Source organism: Vespa mandarinia, chromosome 17, assembly GCF_050613455.1.
Source record: "Vespa mandarinia isolate Hongniang chromosome 17, ASM5061345v1, whole genome shotgun sequence".
Taxonomy (NCBI): Eukaryota; Metazoa; Arthropoda; class Insecta; order Hymenoptera; family Vespidae; genus Vespa; species Vespa mandarinia.
In genome coordinates, this window is record NC_140826.1 from 4,289,662 (window position 1) to 4,303,134 (window position 13,473).

Here is a 13,473-nt window from a genome sequence, read left to right on the forward strand (position 1 = left end):
CTCTAGCTGATTATTTATCTACTTTGTCGTTCGAATCGTTTTATCAATGCCTCCTTCATTCCCCCCTCCTCCTCCTCCTCCTCCCTCTTCCCTGAATGTTTTTTATACGTTATCGCCCATACATGCCCGCACCTTCTCAACCTCTCCTTGAACGCTAACGGTTCATTTTTTGTCGAGTTTTGACGTCGATCCGACGTCGATAATACTTTTTCAAAGAGACGGGGAGGAAAGGGGGATCGAATATAATCGGCAAAGTTCGGCCTGGCAGGACGCGATCGCATTAACGTTATATCCAGGGCAAAGTCTCGACGGTCGAACGAATTCGTGAAACAGAGTCGAAGTTGGTGCGTTTAAAAAGTTGGCCGCGTCGGCGAGACGCCCCTTGGTACTTGCTTCTATTCACTCGACTAGCGGCAAACGCGACGCTCTCTATTTCGCAACCCTACCCTACCCTACCCTCTTCCTCCTCATCCTCATTCTCCTCCCTCCTCCTCCTTTGCCTCCTCCTTCTCTTCCTGCTCCTCGTCCTCTTCCTTCTCTTCCTTTTCCACCTCCACCGCCAGCGCCACCGCCACCGTTGGAGCAGTCCACTTACATTAAAGCGCATTCGAAATTTATAACGTTGCACTTCCGCGAAATGAAAGTTTCGTCGATATTAACGTCGAGAACGCGATGCGGAAAGCGAGCGGCTATGAAATAAAAATGTGACAAGGCAATCCAATAAGAAGGCCATGGAGGCTGAAGAGAGAGAGAGAGAGAGAGAGCTTGAGCGTAAGGGGTGGGAGAAAGATAGATAGACAGACAGATAGATAGATAGATAGATAGATAGATAGATAGATAGACAGATAGATAGATAGTAAAGGGGCTTGTTCATACGAACCCCGTTATTTCGCACATGGTGATCTACCTTTTAAGTTCTCGATTTAATCAGCTCATTGCCGTAAATCACTGGGTAATTAAAAGAAAGCATATCGGGAGTGTAGTAGTGGTAGGTGCCGTTAAGTATAAACGCGGTCTAATCCATTTTCTCGAACGAATTCGGGCGCGCTAAAGATAAAAGAGAGAGAGAGAGAGAGAGAGAGAGAGAGAGAAAAGATCGTAGCCTTTCTAATTTAATCTGGCGAATGATTCCGTGATTCTCGAAGCCGGCAGAGAGAGCAACCCTTTCATTACTTAGGTTCCTATCCTTGCGCCGGACCGCCACGCCACCCTCTATCTATCTCTCTCTCTCTCTCTCTCTTTTACTCGAACAGTACACCCCTCCGCGTTCCTCCCCTCTCGACGGAACGTCGCACAACACTAAATCAGCGAGCAGTGTAATTTTTGTAATGGGAGGTGTGGCCTTGCGGGAAAACCGATGGGGAGTATAGTAGCTAGGTGGGAAGCTTTCGATGGAAGTGGGGATAACCACCCCTTTCGAGCACGATACCCTCCCTATCTTCGTTTCTGCACGCGTGCGATAGGGTAGACTTTTACTCGCTTCGGTCGACGTTAGTCGCGAACTTGATCTTTCCGTGGCTCGACGTGTGACTTTTAGCAAAAAAATTCTCCTATGTTCGATAAGAAATGTATCTATATTTATTTTTATTACGATCAAGATAATCTCTATTAAAATCCTCTATACGATCTAATTGAAATTTAATTAATATTTATCGATTAAGCGGGAGAACGTTCGTAAGATGGTACGTATCATCGATATAAAAATTTTCTTATATATTTTATTTAGAAAAAAGAATAAGAGAGAAAGAGTAAGAGAAAGAGAGAAAGAGAGAGAAAGAAAGGAACACTTGAAAGGCGCGTCGCTGTTAATCGGTAAGAGTACCGACATTATCCCGTATCACGAAAACTCGTTCGCTCGAGCGGGAGCTAAATCGTGCGGCAAAGATAGTGAACGGGAAAGAGAAAGAGAAAGAAAAGAGAAAGAGAGAAAGGCAGTCAAAGGGAAAGACAAAGAGAAAGAGAGAAAGGAGAGGAAGAGAGAGAGAGAGAGAGAAACGGTAGAGGATATAGTGGGGTGAATGGAGGGACAAAACGAGCACGTGGAGGGAGCGAAATAGATGTGGTGGGCGAAAATACTGGAGAGTGGGGGCAAGTACGGCTCGTTTTTGTCGGAGGGATAACGACGTAGAATCGTCGATGGTGGAGGGGTTGTCTTCCGAATCGGTGGAGGAAGCCGAGAGAGAGAGAGGGAGAGAGAAGGAGAAAGAGAGACAGAGAGAGAGAGAGAGAGTTCAGAGTGGTGGGGATTTATCACTGTCGGTGGCGTGCCGTGGCCGCACGCGGTACTCCGGCAGTTTACAACCGACCATCCTGCTGGTAGGAGGTTCGCGCATTTTCGACTTGGTTCCAATTTCAAACGACGTCTCGTTAGTGCTACACAAGTCCCCGTTTGAACGCGCGGGTTTCTATAATTAAAGAAAAAAGAAAAGAAAAGAAAAGAAAAAAAAAAAGAACAAAGTCTATATCGTTAGTCACGTATCGAATTAACAATCTCGTTTTTGTGTGAAATCTCGAGTTTCGTTGCTTCGACGATATAAAAATTTTGCCTTTTTATTTGAGAATTTTTCCCTTTTTCTTTTTCCTCCCTTCTTTTATAACAAAATTTCCCGGAGTTGGTGTATTAAAGAGATCAACTCGTCCTTCTCAAGATGCAGTGGCACGTGGCAGGAGGAGAATAAAAACGAGAGATCCAAGGGATTCTCGTCGTTAACGTCCGCTGAACTTTCGTGCGATCGTTGCAAGGTAACATTGCTCGTTTTATTTTATCTATCCGTTTGCCTAGATAAAGGGATTCCGTAGAAGTGGGATTGTGTTCCGGAAGATTGACGTTTCATAGATCGTTTTCGTCGAATATTTTTACATATAGAATTTCTTTCTACGACGTCGATCGTAGATACTTAAGTACTTACTTGCCGATCGTATCGGTTCCTTCCGGTCGCATCCTCTCGTTTGCATATTTTTTTTTGCGATAAGACTACGGCGTACTGTCCGCGACATTGTATCTCTCGAGGTCGAAAACCCTTAGAATCCTGTGGCGAGTTATCTCTCTCTCTCTCTCTCTCTCTTTTTATGACGATGAATTTAATTGCTGTCGTTTGTATATTTAATTATCGTTTAATCGAGGGATTGAGATAGAGGAAGGGGGTGGTGTAGGAAAGGACTTTAATCGAATAACGAAAGAAAGAAAAGCAATTATGTCGCGCGATCGTATCGGTGGTGCCGAAGAGGAGGAGGAGGAGGAGGAGAAGGAAGAGGAGGAGGATAAGGATGAGGAATAAGAGGTAGGTAGGTAGGAGACTGCGGGCTGAGAGAGGTTAAAGAAGAGAAGGGGACTAGGAAACGAAAAGAGGAGTGGGAGAGAGGAGCCGTAACGACGAAAGTTGCGTTACTTCGTTCTCCCTTCGTCGACTGGATTTCTCTGAAAGTAATTAAGCGTCCACGGGTAATGTATCGCGCGGAGTAATTTCATTAGCGACGCGCGCATGCCGGTAACCGGAGAAACGACTGTTTACGAGGATATGTTGAGGGCCGGTAGAGCTGGCACCGAAGAGAATGAGACAGAGAGAGAGAGAGAGAGAGAGAGAGAGAGAAGGAGAGAGAGAGAAATAGCGAGATAGCGAGAGAGCGAGCAAGTGGGCGAGAGGAAGGGAGGGAAGGTGGACCAAGAACTACGACGAAGACTAGGAGGAACGAGCCTTTCGTGACTTCATCGACCATCGAAACGTCAAGTCGAGTTTAACCAACTAGGAGTCTTCGACGTGCTTCGCCTTTTACAGCGATTTCGTGATTGTAGAAGTTCTCCCACCCTCTCTCTCTCTCTCTCTCTCTCTCTCTTTCTCTCTTTGCTAACTATCTCTTTCTCTCTTTGCCGTTCTCACTCGACGTCTCCTCCTCCAGCGCAACTCAGTCAGCGCTCGCTCCAATTACAGCTTCCACTTAAGACGTTCGCGTTCGTACGGTTGCCGTTACAGATACGGATTCCTTAGAAGCGACGTTAATCCTGCACCCCGTAGAATGCCACGTATCAGCTTGCCAGACTCGCATTTTCTTACACATAATGCCGCTGGAGTTTCGCCTTTCTACCTCGCGCCTTCTCGACTTCCGATGAATTTTTATTTTTCGTCGTATATCTTCTCATTTCTTCGTTGTTTCGCGCGGTGATAACGTCAAGCATTCTTCGATTGTGTCTACGAACGCGAGCGAATATATTATTCGAATGGGAACAAGTTAAATTATCGGCATTGACATATCGGGGATACAGATATGAATCATTTTAAAATCGTACACACTTTTCTTTCTTTCTTTCTTTCTTCTTTTCTTTTTTTTTTTTTTTTTCTTTTTTCTTTTTATTATTATACGTAATGGCACGACGATCGCAAGAGTCGCGCGCAATCGTGCAATATCTGTTACACGAATATAATAGTCGCAAATATTGAAAAATCTCGGCGGGCACCACCTTCTTCTTCGCTTGACTGTCCCAATCAGCAGGACGATCAAAGTGGGTGGAGACGAGTTAGAGAAAGAGAGGAGGAGTAGGAGGAGAAGGTGGAAGAGGAGTGAGCGAGCAGGAGTAGACCCCTATTTCGAGGGGTTCGAGCGTCCCTGCAGAATGGATGCGAGTGTATCCGTCCGTTTGGATTTCGATAATTGGCACTAGCTTCAGCACTGGCGGGCTCGTTAGCCGTTCGCCTAAAGAGAATGGCTTAATTATTTCGTTTGAAGTCGGAGAGAGGCGGCCCGTCGTCGGCTTCGGAGGGAAAGAGGACCGGGGGCATAAGGGTAAAGGGGAAGAGAGAAAGAGAGAGAAAGAGAGGGAGAAGAAGAGTAAGATACGCAGGAAGTACATGTATATAGCACGGTTATCACTGTCCTACCGAAGCTCTCAAATAAATTGACTATGCGCGCGAGAACGAAAGCGAAAGAGAGAGAGAAAGAGAAAGAGAGGGAGAGAGCAGCCTAGCTAGCGAGCCAAACGTTTATTTTATACCGACACAATTCGGTGCGGTTAATTAACTCCCGGTTAAAAGCGGAAGTATGACCGTAACTCTTGGTGGGAGCGCGCGCGCTCAGTCTTTATCGTAAGTTCCGCGATTCGACGAAATCAAAGGAATGGAAATCTCTGTCAACCGGAGAGAGACAAAAGACGGGAAAAAGAAAGACGTACGTTCTCAATGGAAGAAGAAAAAAAAAAAAAAAAAAAAGGAGAAAAAAAATTACTGATTCCACCTCTTCTTTTCGTTCGTCGATGTGTCTCGTTCTTTTCTTTTCTTTTTTTTTTTTTTTTTTTTGTTCTTTCCCAATGTAATCGATAAAAAAAAAGAAAATAAAAAAAAAAAAAATAAAAAAAAAGGAAAGGAGTATCTTACCGGATTAATTACTCTCGCTGAACTATTCCATATTCTCGTTCTTTTTTCCTCGAAATCGATTCAGTAACGATACTATCGAGAGTTGATATCTCGAAGGCTTTCACAGTCCTTCTCTTCGTCGTCTTTCAACGAGCACCGGTTGCCTCCTCTTACTACTTCCACGGCAAACGATTTAATAAGACCGTACACCCACCCAGACAGAGCGAGTATTACTCGTAATTCCATGGCGAACGCTTCAATAAAAGAGGCACTTTGCCTGATCGAAAAACGTCAAATATAATCCTCTTACGTTGATCGTAGCTGCAGAATGCGTGCCTTACGAATTGACCCTTCCCACCATTTTCTTGCTTCTTCTCCTCCATCCCCCAGGTCCTCGTACCCCCTATCCATATAGCCCTCTCTCTCGGACACTCTTCTTAGAGCCGCCGATATCCCTGCGAAAAGTCGCCTGTTCGAAAGCACATGTATGTACGTATGTATGTATGCTAGTAGGAGAATTTAAAACTTTCGTTCGGTCACCTCTCCTCTCTCTTCTCTTTCGGACATTGCTTTTATGACGATGATATAGTCCCTCGACCAACCCCCCCGAAGGTTCTTGGGCATTCCGCCAGGTGGCAGTGTACTTCTTTCTGGGCGTCGGCCCCATCATTCTCACCGTTGTGCCCATATCCCCCACCCCCTAATTCATCCGTCCCCTATTTTCCCTCTTCGAATTTATAATTTCATTATTTATCTTAAAGGGATAATTATAACGTAGCGTTGAAGTTTCTTCGATTGTTCTCGCTTTCCGGTATTCTTTAAAACTTCTATTATATTATATTATATCGTATTGTATTATATTATATTTCAAGCGTGTCAGTTTGCTGCTATAATCGAATTGTTGCCGATGAAATAATTTAAGAAACTCACGAATAAAACTTCTCGAATAAATTGAAATCAAATTATTACAGCTCGTTTTAATAAGCCGTTTTAATATCAAGTAATCATTCATAATTGCGTAGGGGTTATTTAGTACGAGTAATTTAGTACTTTGCCATGATACGCGCGAAAGAAAGAACGGCATCAACTTTAATCGATATATCTTCGATCTTTTAAAATGATCAGATTGTAGTAGTATCAAGAAATGGAGACCACAATATCTACGTTGAAAGAAGAAAAACGTTTCGAATAGTTTTCGAACGTGTTTCGTTCACGCTCAGGTTGATTCGCCCGATTTGAACCAGGACGCCATCTTTCTTCCAATGAAAAGTTCCTTTTTTCCAACTAGTCGTTTCTCGCAACGTACTAGCCAGCTAGCTAGCTGGCTAGCTAGGTAGGTAGGTAGGTAGGTAGATAGGTTGGTACCAGAGGCATCGGCTATTGGCCACTGAGATATCTTTCGATTATCAGACCATCCATACCTACCTACCGCCTTAGCCGGCTGGGCTCCATTGTCTCCCGGGCTCTTTCAATTAATGTTTTGATTGATTTTGGCCCCTCGATTGCGAGATCGTTCTTACGTCGACCTCTACCCCATCTCGTCCGTTTCCTTCTCCTCTATATCTCGCTTTCACCCTCATCCCTTTACTACTTCTATCATTCCTTTTCCTTTCTTTATTTTGTTCAAAGTTGTATGCCACGTCGCCTAGATAGTCGAACCTTTTAAGATGGTAGATCGTCTCTCTTTCCTTTAGGAATAAGATGAAATAAAAGATCGTTCGAATTCTAATTCCTTTTCGACTTCTAAGAATATAAATAGAGACATCGAGAATCGAGGATATTAGATTTACCCTTTTATCACTTACGCACATTGCTGCGTCAGGTGTCTGTTGGTTCGAGACGCTTACGACTCGTTTTATGACGCGCTGATATCGTCCTCTTCGTCGTGTCGTTCCACTCAGACACTTTAAAATGTGCACGATACGCGATATCGATATTTAGCCAATGTGTACGTTAACGTTTAATACCATTCAGGATATTCATTAATCCTTTATGCTGATAGGGTGATTCGTTAAAATGAAATGAAGATAAAAGAAACCCTCTCTTTCTTGTTATTCCTCGAGTTTATTCGGGAGACCGGATTATTCCTGATTCTTTTGGAAGGGTAACGAAAGCTTGTAAATCGCTATGGAAAAATAAGAATACCGGGAGGGGAGAGAATTCGGAAAAGCGAAAAGTCGCGTCGACGTGGACGTCTTTTCAGGACATACTACTGGAGTTGTATGAGAGAGAGAGAGAGAGAGGGAGAGAGAGAGAGGAAAGGAGAGAGGAAGGAATATAAGAGGAGGACGCCTGTGGTGGTAGTTGGTGGATGGCCGAATCTGTGTTATACCGGTGGCTGTTTTATTGCGAGATTTGCGGCATGGCCTCTCCGTGTAACAAGACTTACTGAGATCTTAATAGAATCTGAGACCACCACCCCCGTTTGCTACCCCATACCACGGATTCTCTTCGGCTTTGCCTCCTCCTTGGCCTTCGTTTTCCTCTCCTCCTTTTTTCCTCCCCTCTCTTTCCTCTTCCTCCTTCTCCTCGGGGGAGAGAAAAGAAAAAGAAAAGGAAGGAAGAAGGAAGTTGACCTCGTCGCTGCATCCCTCCTGCGGGAAGAGGAGGGATGCTTATTCTAAGCGTATATATATATATATACACCTATATAAAGAAAGAGGAGGGGAGAAAGAGGAAAAAGGGAGGGCAGACACGAGGCGCGAGGGGTCGAGGCTGCTGGAGGGTGATTTATGAATATTGCCTAGCAGGAAAAGTGTATCGCGGCCGGTTGCGTCGATTTTACTCGACGACGACGACGACGACGACGACGACGACGACGACGACGACGACGACGACGACGAAGACGAAGACGACGATGACGACGACGTCGACGACGACGACGGAACGGAAAAACGCAAAAATTTCCTTTCAAGTCGCTTCTTTTTTTTTCTCTCCTTTTTTTCTTCTTCTGTACTTCTCTATTTCCCCTTTCCACGTTTCTTTCTTTGCTATGATCGGCGTCGACCCATAAGATGCTTCGCCTAAGGTAACATCAGCCCTTTCCTTTCGCTAACTACGTCTACAACGCCATTGCTTCGTGACAGAGAAAACGACGAAAGAAAAAGAGAAAAAGAAAAAAAGAAAGAGGGAGAACTGGTCTCGTTAATTTTTCGTGTTTTTGCAACGGGCGCCTGCATAAAGCTATAATGACCACGGTTTACAGCCTTATTTGCTCGATTTACCGAGTCTTGTTTGCACAAGGAAGTATATTACACCGACTAAAATTGTTTTCCGTTTTCCTTCCATTAATGCGCACCGCCGACTCTCCTCCTACCCTTATCCATCCTTTCTCCGCCCACCTACCCTTGACCGACCCACGAATTTTTGGGGCCACGTACTAGCCGATGTAGGAATAATTTTTGTTTTCTTCCTCGAACAAAGAATTCCCTTCTCTCTACATCTCTCTCTCTCTCTCTCTCTCTCTCTCTCTCTCTCTCTCTCTCTCTCTCTCTCTCTCTCTCTCTCTCTCTCTCTCTTTTCCCCTTTATTTTTCTTCCCTTTGCCCACGATAAATATACTTGTGGTTTCTAATAGAAATGTTTCGGATCTTCTTTTTTTTTGTTTTTTTCTCTATTGAAAAAGCTCTATCATTTATATGATTTTATGTTCAAATATTATCAATATGTGGGAGGACTAATTTTTCATGGATAGTAATACGTCGTTTGTCAAGAGAAAAGAACAAGCTTGAAAAAGTACAAACGAAATGGACAAAGGGGGAGAGGTCTTTGTATGGATATGTGTGAGTATTGCCAAACCGTCAGACTTAATTTATGACCAAGAGCATTTTCCAATTTTCAATGACCACCCTGTAGGGGATATATAGTTACGGGTCACGCGCGTTCCACTTCTTTATTTCGTGTAAGCAATACTCGATCTACACACACACATACACACAGATATAAATACGCTCTCTCTCTCTCTCTCTCTCTCTCTCTCCCTCTCTCTCTCTCTCTCTCTCTCTCTCTCTCTTCTTCAGCATATATAAAAATTGGGAGGAGATAGGAGGGAAAGTGTAGCCCGGGTCTTCTCGCTTGGCAGAAGCAATTTTATATTTTATTCCCGTATTTAGATTCACCATTTCAGATATTGTAAGAACAAAAATAAGTTTAAATTGAATTCCGTCAGCCCCATTTTTCCCTTTGTATAATATACGCTCACAACGCTTTATTTGCTTCTCCGTTTATTCTTTCATCCAATTAATCCTCGATCTATCATCGATACGATAAATTATTAATTAGAAAATAAATTTTTCTTATCCTTAAGCCAATAACGAAGATGGGTGACGGTTATTTTCCAAAGATTCAACGAATTCCCCGATCGAGGTAGCACGCGAGCTACAAAAATAAGTTTAAATTGAAACCCATCGTATATCCCTTGCTATGCACCCCATATAAGTACCTAGACATTGCTAGTGGTAGTAGTTGTTGTAGTGGTAGTATTAGTAGGTAATAGTGCAGGGAAGTGGAGAGTTGTCTAGCGGATAAGGGTTGGTGTGGGTGGTTGTAATATCCGCGTGCTGGACATAACATGCCCGTTCACCCTTCTTGAAGTAAAAGGGAATGAAGGAGAGGAGAAGGAAGGTAACAGAGAAAGAGAGAGAGAGAGAGATCACCAAGATGGCGTCAGGAGCGCGGAGCTAATTTTTAACTGGCTGCTCGCTTGGAGTTTGGTTCGCCTATCGTTAATTGGATCCCAGATGAAGGAGCGAACCTTCTCTCTCTCTCTCTCTCTCTCTCTCTCTCTCTCTCTCTCTTTCTTTCTTTTTCTCTTTCTCTCTTTCTCTTTCTCAGGCGCGCGCGCGCGCATGTTCTCCTCGCTTTGCGGCACCAAGGAAGAGGAACTCGGATCCGATTCTCTGAACGTCTAACGACCGACGTAATAATCTCGCTTGTGCCGAGAAAATAGAAAGTCGAAAAATCTTTAGCTCTTATATATTTTTAATTATCGCTAAAATATTTCGAGCAGTCTGGACTGCGTCACAACCATTTTCTCTTGCTCTCTGTCTCTTTATATTTCTCTGTCTCTTTTTCTTTTTTCATCTCTTTCGTTTGGCAAAGAAGCGAACGAATGACTTCGAAAAGTCAAGGAGTTCCAGCTGTTACATTTTGCACTGGCTGAAGGCGGTGTTACTGGCTCACAAAGATGTATACGTCGTGCGCGTATATAGCACTTGCCTCGAATCGGGAGAAGGTCTGTCTCCCCAGGAAGCTTGTTAGGCGCCGGCGAGCTTCGCTATCTTCTAATTGGCGATATAATGATCCTGAAGGATGGAATCCCGTGGTCCTGAAGGGGCCGAGGAGCACCCTCCTCCGTACCTTGCCTTGTTAGGGGTGAAATTAAAATTTGGCGCTGCCTACCCTCTCTCTCTCTCTCTCTCTCTCTATATATATATATATATATATATATATATATATACATATATATATATAAATGTATATATATATATATACATCTGACTCCCATCCTTTTCCCTTTTCTTCTCATCTTATGCCCTATCTTCCTCCATCCTTCCTCTTTACTCTCCTCTTCGTCGTTCCCTGGTGGGCTCGTTATGCGTCCGTTCAAACTTGTATGTCTCTTCCAACTAAAGGTTCTTACACACGTACTTACATAGATACTATACATACATACATATATATATATAAATAGACACACATACACATGTATATATATATATATAGAAAGAGAGAGATATATAGATATAAGACTGTCGCAATTTCGTTATCGAGGAGAGTTAATTGCGGGACAGGTTTCGCGTTTCTTGATGATCTCGCCAGTTTTTTCCTGTCTTCTTCTTGGCGAAAGAAAAAAAAAAATTTCGCAAAGAAAACTTCTTACACGCGACATTAACGAATAGAGAGGAGGGTCTAATTAAAACGGACGAAGTTTATAGAATATCAGAAATTACGTGAATTATAATCGACGGATCGTATCTATTGATTTCTGAATCCGTATTCTTCTCCTGAATACCTATATTTTCGAAAGCCCTTCTGGTAGTTAGCGAACTGGCCGCCTCAATTAGCGGAACTTGCAGGTACGTTACCGAGGTCCAATTAGTCATAGCTTGTAAACTGCTCCACGCTTACTCGAGTGAAACTAATAACTTTTCGACCGCAAGGTATACACGCTGATATTCCCCTTTTCATCCCCCTCTACCGACCATAGAAACTGCATACATTTGTAAGTAACGTTGGCGGTACGCTTTATAACTAGAGCTTTCTTGGCTCTCCTACGTAAAGCTTCATTGCGTGCACTCTCATTCCGATTGGAACGGGACAGATGTTAGACGATATATCTATAGTTTCCATGTTTCGTTAAATATCGGATTCTCAAGGACGAATTAACTCTCGAAGAACATAACGTAATTAAATAACGATCGATCATAAATGAGTATATTTAAAAAGAAATAAGAAATAGAAATTATTAATCGAAAAGAATAGATCGTTAATTTCCGGATGAGAAATTCCAAAGGACCCTCTCGTGGCCGCTGATAGTTACAGGCCTGGTCTCAATTAGTAGAACTTACGTCGCCGGGGTCCAATTAGACGTAGGCTAGAAGCTACACCCTGTTTGCTCGAGTTTGCCCGTACCTGTGCTCTGACGACGACGACGACGACGACGACGACGACGACGACGACGACGACGACGACGACGACGACGATGCGGCCGCGTCGGATGGGGTTGCTGCCCGTCCTACAGCACCCGTTGCTTGCTGTCTTTTTCCTCCGCTAATGACTAATTAGCAGCCTCTCCACTTCATAGTATAATGACACGGGAGGTAGTCTCGAGTCGTCGGCTGGGATCATTATTAAACCCCGAAATTGCAATGGTGCTCGCTGTTTCAGCACCTATGTATCTCTCTCTCGTATACGACATTTCGATTATTTCGTCGTCTTACCAACGAAAGATTTCGATCGTCGAATTAAATATTTTTTTTTTTATTTCTTTTTATTTTTTTTTGTTACCCGAAAAAAAAGATATTATATTCCTTTCTCTTTTTATAGATACATATTCATTCTTTCTTTTGAAATCTCTACGGGTACTTGGACCTGGCACTACTGGTAGTATCCTAGATATCAGACTGCGAACCCTTCTTCGTTTTATCCCTTCGTCCGGTCCACCCTCGATTTCCGAGTGGAAAAGGTAACGCCCGCGAGAATGCTTGAAAAAAATGTCCATGAAATTGAAAACCGTAGAGTGCATTTCAGTATACGCGTGTTGGAGGGTGGGATATACTAACTTCTCTTTCTCTCTCTCTCTCTCTCTCTGTCTTCTATTTCTCTCGATAGAAATATTATACGTGGGACCTCGTCCACTTGCACGAGACTTACAACGAGTATGAGAGAGAGAGAGAGAGAGAGAGACAGGGAGAGAGAGAGATTCCGTCAAACCCTCTTTTTGTCTTTTTCCTTCTCTCTCTCTCTCTCTCTCTGTATCTCTCTCTCTCTCTCTCTCTCTCCTTTCTCTGCAGTCGCGTATTACTTCGGATTCCACTCTATCTCGGTCTTCTTCTTCTTCTTCTCCCTTTCTTCCTTTCTCCTCCGTCTCCCCTCTCACTCTCTTCTTTTACATTTATTTATTTCCTAAATGTCCGACCCCGCCGGCTACTTTATATTTGACATTTTTATTAAACCACCCGCCAGCCCTGTCCGGCTGGACAGGATATCTCGCGACGGATAGTCCAGAGTTTTGGCCGAGTGGCGAATGGGAAGGTAAGGGTAGTTGTGGAAGAGGAAAAAGAGGGGGTGGCTATAGGTGCTCCCATATTGCTGTTAGGGCAGTTTCGTAATCTCAGAAGGGTGCCTCTCCTCTCTTATATTGACCGAATAAAAAGTCCTATACGTTGCCGATCGGATATCGTACTTTTCCCACTATCCAGGACTTTCATGGTGTATTGTTTCGAATTTCCTCTCGTTTCTTTTTATTACTTCGAACGATTTTAGTTACATAGAACTTTATCTATCGATCTCGGTGTTACAGCTTTCGTTGCAATTAATACTTATTCTATACCGATGGTAAAAACAACGGTAAGCGATACGATATTGTTGTAGCTAAAGTTGATTAGCCATTCGGGAGAAAGGGATTC

At 43.5% G+C, this 13,473-nt stretch overlaps 1 protein-coding gene across 5 annotated transcripts in view; it reads left to right on the forward strand.

Moving 5' to 3' along the window:
- The window catches only part of LOC118443540 (rhombotin-1), a 63,886-nt gene that overhangs the window by 39,439 nt on the left and 10,974 nt on the right, over positions 1-13,473 (forward strand). Inside the window, exon 1 of one of the 5 annotated variants that reach the window (XM_035870694.2) lies at positions 2,315-2,742. The exons of the other annotated variants lie outside the window; for them this stretch is intronic. The gene's annotated coding sequence lies outside the window, so the exon portion shown is untranslated. Of the gene's footprint in view, positions 1-2,314; positions 2,743-13,473 lie in introns of those variants that run through there. 5 annotated transcript variants of the gene reach the window in all.